Source organism: Engraulis encrasicolus, chromosome 12, assembly GCF_034702125.1.
Source record: "Engraulis encrasicolus isolate BLACKSEA-1 chromosome 12, IST_EnEncr_1.0, whole genome shotgun sequence".
NCBI lineage: Eukaryota > Metazoa > Chordata > Actinopteri > Clupeiformes > Engraulidae > Engraulis > Engraulis encrasicolus.
In genome coordinates, this window is record NC_085868.1 from 13,735,124 (window position 1) to 13,747,312 (window position 12,189).

The following is a 12,189-nucleotide window of genomic DNA, read 5'->3' on the forward strand; positions in this document are numbered from 1 at the left end:
TGTGTGTGTGTGTGTGTGTGTGTGTGTGTGTGTGTGTGTGTGTGTGTGTGTGTGTGTGTGTGTGTGTGTGTGTGTGTGTCCGTCGTGGAGTCTCGTATTTCATTAGGGCCACAGACCGTTAAATACCCAGGATAGGACCTTGTCACACACAAACACACTGCAGGGCCCAGAGAGCTCCTCACGTGGCTCTAGACCTCAGAGAGAGAATAAAGAAAGTAAGTGTGAGTTGTTGTCTGTCATTTCTTTTCTTTGCATCAACTCTCTTTCTTTCTTTCTTTCTTTTCCCACCCCCTCTTCCCTTTCTTCCTTCTTCATTTTTTTCAATCACAAATCTTTCTATTTTTTTCCTCTTTCTTTCTGTCTCTCTCTTTCTTTTCCATCTCCCACTTTTCTTTCTCTCCTTCAAGTTCACCGAACAAATCGTCGCACGTGGATCCAGAGGATGGCCCGGCCCGGGACCCGAGTTGTGAGGAGAACTCGAGGTGACGGCCCAGAGGCGGAGAGGAGGAGAGGAGCACGGCACGCTGCATAGTGGATGGGTCCTCACGGGTAAGGACGGAGGCAGCAGAGTTTATTTTTAGACTCGTTAAAAGGGAAGGGACGCGCAGCAAGGGAAGCAAGGCAGTGGCAAGAGGCAGGCGTGGGGAGATGGTGGGGGGGTGGCAGAGAACTCTCACCCTGTTGTCGAGAAATCGCCAATGACATCTTCAGACCAGAGGCCACTTCATATTCTCTCTCTCCCTCTCCCTTTCCCTCTCCCTCTCCGAGAACCAACACCCACAGATATTGACTTGCAAGTTCCCCCACCATTCTGAGGAGGGAGCTTAAATCATCCCCCACCTTTTCGGCAAAAAATAATCAATGTCCATAAAAAAAACCTATGCTAGTCTTTCTCCTGGGAGGACGCTTGTGTACTAGAACCTAACATGAAGGATAGTATTGAAGCGGTCTGCTTGGCTAGCTAGGAAGGGGCTAGGTAGGGGGGCTTAACACAACCTATTCATCTAGTTTACACAGTTTGTTAGCCTCTAATTCATCAGGATAGGCATGGACCCAAGCTAACGACAGAGGCGACCGGCTGACGGGCCCTGAGAGCTTGGTTATAAACAGACCCCCTCGATTTAGCACAGATCATTTGGACAGCGTGACCGACCCCGATCAATAACCCCCAATCCACCCCCCCTGCTCATCTGGGTCATCATTAGGGGACTATGGAGCCTGGGGCTGGTCAGTGGCAGCCATTCTGCACAACGATTTAAATAAAGTCCTATAGGGCTATACATGCGACCAGGGGCGCCAGGCCTCGTAGTACGGATGTCTGGTGTAGGAGAAAGAAAGAGCGAGAGGAAGGAAGAGGAGAGGAGAGCTGGAACGATCTGGAAAGGAATGGTGGAAATCTGATTAAACTGCAAAGAAGACCTTTCCTCTATCCCCTCTTCCACCACCACCTCCCTCCCTCTCTCTCTCTCTCTCTCTCTCTTCTTCCCCCCTCTCTGTCTGTGTTTGCCTCCCTCTGTAGCAGTCTCTGTATCTCTTCTACCTACATGTAATGTCCACCATTTTACACCCATGGCTCACTAAGGGGACCGTCATTTCCACTGCCATCCCTAAATTCGGGTCCTCTGTTGCGGTCTGCACCACAGTGCAATACTGCACTCCAACCGACCATGTTGTTTCGGTGGAAGCCTAGGGGACACAGTGTGCAGCATAAAATCTAGGGTATTGTTACAGGAACAGTGCCACTGACTGACGCCATACAGAACAGGAGCTAACAGCAGTGGACACACACACACACACACACTACAAACTACACACACAGACTATACACTCTACACACATTTTTGTGCGAGTGTGGCTGTGCAAGCCCCCTGTGCTAAATTTAGTTGTGAGTAATGTTATTAACTTTGCCATGTGGAGGCAACAGACATGGCAGGATTTTTTTTTTCGTTCGACGTAATGATAAACAATTGCATCAATTCCCCCCGCCCCCCCAACCCCTTCCACATTTTTGTCACAATCACATTATCAATTATGTCAGTGTGCCTGTGATTCGATTATGGTCGGGTTCTTAGAATCACGATGGACACGGCCACCCAATTCTATCTCTGGAAAATCGTTACATTTCCCCATAGTCACACATTAACCCTATCTCATTTACACTCAAAACACACATACGTGTGCACAAACACACAAACATACAAACACACACACACAGAATTCATCAGCCTTGCTGTGTGCTGCTTGCGCACGCTGTATCATAACCATATCATAGACAATGTGACACACATTAAGCGGCTTCAAGATAAACAGAAGGCGCGATAAGCAATGGCGCTTGCCTACTGCCTTCAATTAAAATACTCCACATTTAGCCTATGGGCACAAAACTAGGGTTTGGGAGGTTCGGGGGGGGGGGGGGGGTTGGAATAAGAAGGGTATTGAAAGACAGGCTGGCAGAGAGGAGACAGGCAGAAGTGGAGGAGAGGAGAGGAGGGGGGCCAGGGCTGTCTTATGAATATTGCATTAGAGCTCCCAGAATTGGAAACACCTCTCTTGCTTTAAATGTATTTCTTTATTCCATTCTTTCCTTCACATTCGCTCTCATTCTTCCAAAACCCTGCATCACCTTCACAACACAACACAATGCCTGCGAGTCTTTCACACCCCTATTTGCTCAAAATCTGCTTGACAGCCTCTCTCATCCATCTTGCCTCACCTAAAAAGAAACAAAAATCAGAACCACCATCTTTGCCGTGCTACCAGGAAAAAAGGGGTGTGCTATGGGTGTGTGTCATGACTTTCACTTACTGGTGCAGCAATATCGTGTAGCCCATCAGTTAAAGCGTATGAGTGTCTGTTTCCGAGTATGGGTATGTGTTGAGTCAGAGTGAGTGAGTGTGTATGGCTTGCACCTCACCCAGTTTTTTACACCTCACCCCAAGCCCCCCAAAAGCCCCGCAGTCAGCTGCTTCTGGGTAGCACCACTGACCTTCCCAAACGCCCCACAATGGCACAGTAAAAGCTGCATCTTCATTACAAACCCCCCCCCTCCCCAAATCTCCCTTCCCGGCACCCCATCCATTCCATCATTTGACAGTCAGCTCCTCTTATGATCTTGCCCACTGGCTTGACATAAAGAACACGTCTATCCCACACACACACACACACACAAACACAGACACGCACGGTTACCCTCGGCAACGCTCACTCGGTCACCGTGGCAGCCATGACACACCTCTGCTTTTGTCTGAGCATCACCGGGCATTAAAAAAAAAGACCGGCCGACGTCCAGCTCGAAGGACCAGCCCCTCTCTCCCTCTTGCTTGCTAACCTCCATCTTAATCGAAGGACATTTAATCAGAAAGCGGTTGCCTCCCTGCCTGCCGGTCGGTCTGCCTGCCTGACTGACAAACGCTTTGCTTCTACCCCCACACACACACCAACGTCTTTTCACCACCAAGGCGTCTCTCCCTTCGCAACTGCTTGCTTTCTGCACGGCAACAACAATGCCGCCCCTTTTTTGTGCAGCCTTGACAAGCGCCTCACAAATGATGGAAAGGGGGGAGAGAAAGAGGAGAAGGCAGCAGTGCAATCGGAACACATCCCCCTTCTTTAACACCGCTCGCCGTTCACAAGCTCTTCCTCATCACTCTCTCTCTCTGCTCCGCTATCCTCTCAACCAGCCCGGCCATCAAAACAAAGAGCTTATCCGCAGCGCCTCTCCTTTTCACACAGACGCACCATTATTCCTCCTCCGGCACCCAGACCAGCCTCCTCCTAATCCACACCCAAGATACAAAAGCACAGAGAGAAAATCTTGCCTTGGCTCACTTGCTTTTTTTTTACTCTTACAGACACACAGGGAAAAAGGCAGAGAAGAAGAAGAAAAATCACACAGCCTACCCCATGACGGTACCAGTGACAGCCTCCATCCCCATCTCCCCCTCGACCGTGTCAGTCGCAACAGCACATCCCTGCCTGCCCGGTCACATGACCAGCAGCCAGCAGCCAATCGGAGGGCGAGGACGGCGGGCCGGTGGTGCAGTGGCTGACGCTGGCTGGCCTGCTTCCAAACCGGTACCCAGCTGCTCCCCCCCCCACCCCTCTGCACCCCTCCAGCTCATTACAGCTCTACGGGGGCCGCACAAGGGAAGGGGAGGCTGAAGGGGTGCCTGGGATATGTGATGTTGATCAATTTCTATTCTTTATTCTTATTTTATTTCTGGGGGAGGAACACTCCAAAAGGTAAAAAGAAAAAAAAAGAGTACTTATCAATCACAGACACCCCCCCAACACACACACACACACACCTCCTCCCCCATCACCCCCTGAAGGGGTGCCTGGGATATGTGATGGGAGACTAGCTGAGTCGTAGGACCCCACTATTTTATTTGGTGATCAATTTATATTCTTTATTTATTCTCATATTATTTTACTTCTGGAAGATGAACACTCCCAATGTAAAAAGAAAGAAAAAAGGAGTACAGAGCCCCACACACACACACACAGACACAGACACAGACACACACCTCCTCCCCCATCACCCCCTACTAGGCTAACCCACTGCCAGAGGTTACCATAGGGAATTTGTTAGTGAGAAAAAGGGGAGGGAGTGGTTATCTAGGGGGAAGGTGCTGTAGTGAAGAAATGAATCCCACTTCGAATTTTATCATCCGTATTAATTATTCATAAATACTTTGCATTCATTATTTTTTTTTACCTTTTCGGCTAGTATGTCGGTAACGTAATAAAATGTCTATAGCCATAAATATTCCTGGGGTTTCTTCGCATAGCTTCACATCCCAGTGCCATTTTATAGTTCTGTTGGGACAAATTAGTTGAGGTGGGAGGGGTTGTGTTGTGTTGTTAAGGTGGCCTGCGGAACAATGAACCACTGGGAGGCAAGCACAAGTGATGGGCAACCCCAACCCCCCCATTCAACATCACATCCCCGTCCCTACCCAGCCCCTCCTACAGCCTGCATTATGGAGGAATGGAGTGTGGGGGGGGGTGAAAGAAAGGAAGGAGGGAGTGAAGGAGAGAGGGGGCTGGTGGATGGGATGAGGCAGCAGGTCAGGATACGGGGAGGTCAGACCACCAACCGAGCAGAAGCTCAAAGATCAAGTCAATGCCAGAATATTATTATATTCGAACTTTAACGAGAGCACTCCGCACACGTCTCAAAGGGTTAAAAATAATGACCTTGGCTTGCCCATAACGTTTTTTTTTTCTAAATGGGAACTGGGATGACCAGCCCAGCCTCTGAACAACCAAAATAAATATTATCTTCAAATTTTAAACAAGAGACCTCACAGCACATGTCTGAAAGGGTTAAAAATAATGACCTTACCCATAAAGATTTTTTTTTTTTTTTTAAGGGAGCAAGGATGACCAGCCCACCCGCTTAACAACCACAGACCCTGTTAATCTTCACACGACACCTCAAACGCCAAAGGAAAAACAAAGAAGAAAAGCAGTTTCTCTTATGAAAGATCCTTTTTCTCTCCTTCTCTGATAACACAGTCGGTCACATTTTATGGAACACACCTCATGATGAGTAGAGAGACGCCAGACAATAGGGAGTGTGTATGTATGCAGCACAGTGCTTTAGTTGTGCCGCATGTATGGCGAAATAATCAGCTGATGTACAGACCACTCAAACTAGGCCAACCACAAGTAAACTTGCTTGAAATGTCATATCAACATCACACACACACACACACACGCACACGCACACGCACACGCACACGCACACGCACACGCACACGCACACGCACACGCACACACACACACACACGCACACACACACACACACACCCCTTTTCACTTCTACTGATCAGGGACAGTCAACACTACATAAACACAAATACATCAAAGCTCCATAACCCAGTGCTTCCCATGCATGTAACTTACAAAACAAGAACGCAGTAACTCTGAAAACTGCAAACTGAGAAAAAAGGCTTCAAAGTTTCCTATGGTAAAGTGGTGGTGACACTTCCTGGTAATGCTTTTTTAGGATAGAAATCACACAGCCCCTACCCGAAAAAACAACATTTATGTGACTTTGCCACAAAAAACAGAGTTACTGCATTCTTGGCTGGTATTACTGCCACAAAATGGAGTTACTACAGGAGTTAACTTACTGAGTTCTTGGATAGTTTTACTGTCTACTCCCAAACCAATTCCCATTGGAAAGTGCAGCAGTAACTCAACAACACCGCAGCAACTTTTTTTGGGTCATTTTTGCACTTTCAAAATGATTTTTCTCTAGAACGGGACGGTGTTGGACCACCATTTTTTGACACAAGACAAATTAGGTAGTTTAAAGCCCATTTCCGATATAAACATTTTTTCGACCATTTTGAGTTACTGCGTTCTTGTTTTGCACGGCAGCATAGACCATTCTGTGGTGCAGCACCACACAATAAAAAACAAGCACAACAACAAATTGATCAACAGCACATACACGTCAACGGGAGTACATGTATAGCAATTGCACTGCCTCAATATTTTTGCCCGTAGCACCGCACAATGCTATGTGGTGTGGTCTGCAGGAAAAGAAGGGATCTGACACCAAATCCATCTGTTAGAATTTGATAGAGAGGTGAACTTTGATTTGATACGGCACAATGCACTCTGGTACTGAATAACTGCACTTTACTGTGTTTAAGTTGGGGTTTTTTGTCAACCTGTCTTGTCCTATAGAGGGAGGGGGGGTTGTCTATTGTGTTCTTGTTTATTGTAATGTCTTTGTAATTGTATCAGATGCACTGAAAATGGCACAGAACAATTTTACGAAAGGACAAATAAACTATCCATCAATCTATCTATCTATAACCGCGCGAATAGACCAGGCGCGATGCGATTCAAGCGACAGAGTGCAGCAGCAAGCGATACGAGCGATTGAGGAGACTAGAGTATGTCCGTACAGGCAGAAGGCAAAGCATTCAAGCATTCCCATTGGCTGTGGTCACTGACCTCTATACAGTCATTGGCTGTCGCGGCTTGTCGCCGAACCGCGTCATAGAAAGTTGAAAAGATTTCAACTTCAAACCGTCGCGCTCGTCGCAAATCGCTCTAGTCTCCAGAATCGCTTTTGTCGCGCGACTCAATACAAAGTCAATTACTTCCGTCGCTCGCCTCGCTCAGATCGCCGCTGGTGTATTTCTGCGGTTAAGCAGAGTCTAGACACAAGCCTTTCTATTGTACACCTCTGACACTGTACCAAATGTTCACTTCAAAGCTTTCATGTGGTTGGTGGCTGGCGCCGGTGTTGTCGACCGGCCCACTGCAGTAAGGTCATGCAGAAAGGCACGTACCTGCACAGCACATTCATCAATCGGATAGCTACACTCCTGAAGAACAATACAGTGACGCAGACGAAAGCATCAGCAGGCAGCCAATATGAGTCGGCAGAAAATGGACACAAAGAGAGTCCACATAGAGCTTTTGAGCCAAGACCAATATTTCAGCAGAATTGGTATTGTTTGACTTCTTTCAGACAATGACCCAAGTCTCCTTCCTAAGTGGAACACAAACAACTGCATCATTCATAAATAGTGAATAATCCAACCTGAATGGGAATGATTAAATGCATCTCTCTACTTGCATATAAATTCCCTGGTGATACAGGAGTGTATGCAAAACAAATGTCCCTCCAAACCGAAGTTATCACAACACTAGGCTATCACCATCTGTGTTGTGGCTGGGAATTACCACTCAAGTGCCAGACAAAAGCGGTAGACAGTGCGGTAGACAGTGTACTAGAGTGGTCCGCAAAAAAATAAAGTGATTCCAAAAAATTATAAACTTTATTTTATTATACAAACAGCGTTTCGATCCACCAGTGGGATCTTCCTCAGGCAATTGAGGAAGGTATTGCCTGAGGAAGATCCCACTGGTGGATCGAAACGTTGCCGTTTGTATAATGAAACAATGTTTATATTTTTTTGTAGCTCATACCCAGTGTGCCGACCACTCTAGCACACTGAATACCACTCAAGACAGATGGATCCTCTTATCAATGAATTATGAACATACAGCATCAGGGTTTCCCCCGGAACTTTGCTGTTACTGGCGACCACCTAGACAACACACCTAACTTACCACTTTAACTAGGTCCCCTGAAAAGTTTTTTTTTTTTTTAAATGTGTTGTGAATGCAATTTCTACAATGGTTCAACCAATGAATGTAGGGGTTAGACAGGGGTTAGACAAAATAATGGAAACACCCGTCATTTTAGAGTGTGAAGTTTCATGGCTCAAGTGGACCAGCCTGTTGGCTAATCTTCATTATTGGCACATTGTACCAATAAGGTGGAGTGTGAAGATTCATTTAGCAGGGTAAGAGCACAGTTTTGCTCAAAATCTTGCAATGCACACATCATTATGGGTGACATATCAGAGTCCAAAAAGGAGAAATTCTTGGTGCGTATGTAACTGTTGCATCTCTGACCGAGACAGCAAGTCTTTGTGATGTATCAAGAGCCACTGTATCCACTGTAAGGTAATGTCTGCATACCACGAAGAAGGATAAACCACATCCAACAGGACTAACTGTGGATACAAAATGACAGAATGCAAAATGGCTGTGGATGCAAAATGACAGGTGTTTCTATTATTTTGTCAAACCCCTGTATATATTTTAACTTTAAAAAAAAATCCATATCATATTTCATATGAAATTGCACAACACAGCATTTCCAATGATGACAGTGACCCATCTCTGATACCTGCCAACCTCCCAGCACCTTGACTAAAGACAAATCTGCGGCAAACACTGATCATGTATGTGCTATTCTTTCGTATTGAAAAGAGAGAGCTAAGGAATCCCCACATCTCCCAGAGACTCATTATGAGACCCAAAGAATTTTCCCAACTCACTTAAGGCTAAAACAGCGTTTATTTGAAAGAGCTTTTGTATCAGGGCTACATTTGGACCAAAATCATGCACACTCCTACCGCGGGTGATTCCCAAAGATGGGAAATGTGTTCACTCTCCCTCTCTCCCCCTCTCCCTCTCTGAATGGACAGCCAGTATCCGGGATGTCGAAACACTGATTCTGAATGTTGTTTTTAAATGCAAATTCTGGGTTTTTTTTGGTGCTGCTGGTGGTGGTGGTGGGGGGTTGATTATTGGCAGAGAGTCTTGTTGGCCGGTTTTGGTGGTTGTTTCTTTGAGCCTCTTTTCTCACACTGACTGGCCTCGGTGGTGGTGGGAAAGTTTTGGAAACAGCTAAGCCCAAGAAAACACAAGCGGTATAGGAGGTCAAGATCCATTAATAAAACCCATTAAATACAATTTAGTCACAAAAATCCACGGATTGACGCACATGAACCACTTAATACGTGAAAACATAGAACTTCAATGCTATTCTTTTGGGGAGGTGCATTTGATTTTTGACTACAGAGGGCACAAACGCTACACAATATATCATTATGGCAACATAACTTACACTAAACAAATCTATTCAACCTACAGATGAATACAGAAATGCTTTCCCACGGTGCCTCAGCCGTACATAAACCAGAGTAAGAATGTCAACAGATGTTTTAAAAGAGATTTTCAGCATTATAGGAGTACATCAATATTAATCATCAACAATAATTACCAGTACTATCCCATTGCTTTAATCCTTAAGCTATTAAAAAGGTTGGCCTTGGTTTTGATGTCATATTAATGCACACAGCACAAATTCATTTGGAGCACAAACTTTATTAGCTAGCATGACAAAAAAAACGAATTAATTTCCCATTCTGGAAAGTGTTGTTGCTAACAAGTTAGCACCCCAGTAGGTTTGCCAACAGGAAAAATTCCAACAAGACCAACTGCAAGTTGTTAATGTAGTACAACAACACTGTCGATAAAAGCGCCCTTGAAAAGTTTAAAAAAAAGGGGATCCAGGAGGGCTAACTTGGCAATATTGTAGAGGCTTATATTGCAAGAGTGGGTGTTGCTTGAGTGGATGATGGCAACAAGTTCATGTCTACACATTCAACAAAACAACAAAACATGCATCTGCCAATATCCTAGACCTGAATTTTAAAAAGCTCAAACATATAGCAGTAGCTGAAAGGTGAAGGTCAGATGACCTTGTGTTCTATTAAAAAAACATTTAGACTGGCTACATTTTCACTCGAGTCAAGTCAGTCAGGCAGGCTGGCAGACACACACACACACACACACACACAGCAAAGGCCACAGAAGGTGAAAACATGCCAACAATGACAGCTGATCTAATACCAAAGGAACATTTAATCGCAGACTGCCCATTCATGAAAACATCTAAAGACAGTTTTTTTTAAGTGGCACATACCTCCAATCAGGTATAGCCCACATCATATCTGGTATCACCAGCCAAAACAACCACACCATCTGCTCCCAATAGCAATTGCTTGCATACAGCACACTGGTCTGCTCATTCCACAAACGTATATGTGGTCTCCCCTCCAGTAGAGCATGCCTTTTACATGACCTACTTGTGCATGCTTGTGCCTTCGTGTTTTCCCCCTTATTCTTTGTGAGGACCATGAATTCAACCCTGCCACCATTCCAAGAGATGATGGAGAAGAATACTAGAATAACCCCCTCATACATTCTTTCTTTCTTTCTTTCTTTCTTTCTTTCTCCCACTCACTCACTCACTCACTCACTCACTCACTCACTCACTCTCTCACACACATTACCTGCATGTGAACCTGCCCTGCCATTCAGCATGTCAATAGCAGGACAAGTCAGGGGCTTATCATTGCGTCTGTACAGTGCATGGGGCAGTGTTGACCTCTCCAAATGAGATAGACTGGGAGATTAAGCAGGTGAACACGCTGAGCACCTTATGTGCCCTCACAGGTGTCTGGATGATCATCGTATCACAACACACACCACCTTTGACAGGTTCAAAACCTTAAAAGCTTCTATCTCTATCCACCCATAAAAAGACACAATGTCTCTAATATAAATAGTGCAGCGTGCGTTTGTGCATCATTCTTATTATAGTCTACTAAATTGAAGATTCAGTGAGTCTCTAGTTCCAAAGCATCAATTTCATGAAGACTTTACCCAGGTAAGTAAAAGTAAAACGACAAGATATACGCTGGAAAGTTTGATAAGAAATATTTATGCTATAACGTTGAGTCGTATGGTCCCGTATGGTTCTTCCAAAACAGGCGTGTTGTTGTCAGGGCAGTATTAGACAAACGCTGCTGCAGTTCAACACTAACAAGGCCAAACGGGCTGCTTTCCTTGCGCTATACAAAAAAGGACTGCAGTGGCTTCCCAAAGGGATGCAACAATGCAAGACTGCGTCTGAGGCTCCTGCGTGAAGCTGATGCATTCTATTTTGCATTCAAGGCACGCCGAAAACACAATGTGCCGTTGACCTACAGTCTACCCTAACTATTGCACAAGTATAATTGTCATGTAACGTTTAGGTTAAAGTACTATTATCAAGTATTTCAACATAGGACGATTGCCATATTCCATGAACGATATTCAGTGACATAGAAGGGGGGTGGTCAAGAGATTGTTTACGATAAACAAGTTATCTTGGGGTCAATAGAGATGCAAAAGAGTACTGCTACATACCTTGACGAAGAAACAAAATTGTGGATTGCTACATTGTTACTACAAGTAATCTAGCAGGCGCAACATTGTATAGCCAAGATTCTACTGCTACTGCTGAACTGAAGATGGCCCGTTGAGAACAATATCAATTGAGCCCTGAACTTATAACAGGGCTATTATTCCCCCCAACTATCGACCCCATTGTTTGGGGTAAGAAAGGGAGCATGGCACTGCGTTCACTCATTTTCAGTGACAACACTGGCTGGCTTCCTTGGCTTGGCTAGTTAGCTAGCCCTGCTAGCGTTACTGTTCATGTTCCCCTAACCAAAAATCACGGGAACCTGGCCAAAGTGGCTTGCCTCGGACTATCTCGCGTCCCCCCATAGCTGCTGCTTGATGTGCTAAATTATTCGCATTGCTAGATAAATTAGCGCCTGCTCAGTGCCACTGCACTCTCCTTAAAATAGTTTCACGGGGCATGTAATTATACCCAAAGTGCTCATTTTCGGTTTGGGACACAAATGTCAAGCCAGATTTTCAGTAAACAAGACATAGCATACATCTGGGTTAGCTTGCTACGAGACTACCCTTGGAGTAGCCTGCTAGATCGCTAAATACTGTAACATTAGG

At 45.3% G+C, this 12,189-nt stretch overlaps 1 protein-coding gene across 1 annotated transcript in view; it reads right to left on the minus strand.

Moving 5' to 3' along the window:
- Positions 1-12,189, minus strand: part of apc (APC regulator of WNT signaling pathway) — a 62,374-nt gene that overhangs the window by 49,954 nt on the left and 231 nt on the right. The window lies entirely within an intron of this gene.